Source organism: Seriola lalandi, unplaced genomic scaffold (genome assembly GCF_002814215.2).
Source record: "Seriola lalandi dorsalis isolate HSWRI2012SDOR001 ecotype SW California unplaced genomic scaffold, Sedor1 jcf7180002054984, whole genome shotgun sequence".
NCBI lineage: Eukaryota > Metazoa > Chordata > Actinopteri > Carangiformes > Carangidae > Seriola > Seriola lalandi.
Genome location: NW_019525533.1, coordinates 71,033 through 71,666, shown reverse-complemented (window position 1 = coordinate 71,666; position 634 = coordinate 71,033).

Sequence of the window (634 nt, the reverse complement as noted above, 5' to 3'; positions counted from 1 at the left end):
CTCCTCCTCCACCCCCTCCTCCACCTCCCCCTCCTCCGAGGAGCCCACAGCCTCCTCCGCCTCCACAGGTAAGACACCTCCACACCTCTGGACAGTGGGCGGAGCTTTCTTCACCCAGGACTGAGATCAAAAGACAAAATGCAAATGAAGCTTTTATCATATTGTAGAGATGAAAAAATTCAACTGTAAGTCAAATGTTAAAGGCAAAAGGGAAATAAAAAAAACAAGCTTCATATTTTAGTAATTAATTAACTTTATCTTCTTATGTATGTTTTTATTTTCCTGATTCAATTCAAGCTCTTACATTCAGACTTTTCTCAGTTTGTCATTTTTCATTCTCCTTCTTTTTAACGTGTGATTGTGTCCTGAGATACTGGATACCAACATGATAATGTTTTCATTTAATCTAAATATATAAATGTGTAACATACTGTAAATATTTATGTAATACATTATTATACGTCATAAAAACATGTGGAGCTTCAACTCCGCAAGAAAGAAATGAAGAGAAGTAGAAAACAGTTTGTGACGAACTCAAAAAGTAAAGAAAATAAAAAGTCAGAACTTTAATGTGACAGAACAGAAGTGAGCATATTGATCTGAACACAGTATTGATCTGAACACAGTATTGATC